Genomic DNA, 607 nt, shown 5'->3' on the forward strand with positions numbered 1-607 from the left:
GGTCGAGAAAGCTCGACAGAGCGCAGCTAGCTTACTGGCTTCGGTCCTTGTTCGGGATGTCGACGGGATGCAAACTAGAGTCGATAAAGATCGGCAGAGCACAGCTAACGTACTGGCTTCGGTCCTAGTTTGCGAGGATGTGATCGTTGGCAGGTTTAGGAAGCAGATACGAGTCGGTCGTAGGCCTTGCTCTCCGCTGTGTAGCATCGAGTTCGGTTGACGGTCCGGATCGGTCTGGTCCTGATTAATTCGGCGTCGCGGATTATATACTTGACGCTTCTTTGTCTCCGCGCGCCGTACACGTGTGCGTCGCGTGCTCGCGGCGCTCGCTCGCTATTGTTTCCGCTGTGCTTGATTTCTCGCGTGATCTTCGCTCGCTTTGTTTATACTCGTTATCGTGTTTTGTTTGTCGGTCTTTCGGCGTTTTATTGTTGGCGCAACGCGCCGGTGCACGGCCCGACTGATGGTCGGTCGGGCCGGATTAGTGACAATGCAGGTGTGCATCGTTACAATTTCTTTTACAAAGTACAAAAACGCACTTTCACAAATTGATTGTTCTTCTTTAGGATGTCCTTAGGTGCATAAAGGACACAAATTGCATGGAAGT

The sequence above is a fragment of the Odontomachus brunneus genome, unplaced genomic scaffold, assembly GCF_010583005.1.
Source record: "Odontomachus brunneus isolate Ranch 3 - 2012 unplaced genomic scaffold, Obru_v1 Obru_scaffold_086, whole genome shotgun sequence".
Lineage (NCBI taxonomy): Eukaryota > Metazoa > Arthropoda > Insecta > Hymenoptera > Formicidae > Odontomachus > Odontomachus brunneus.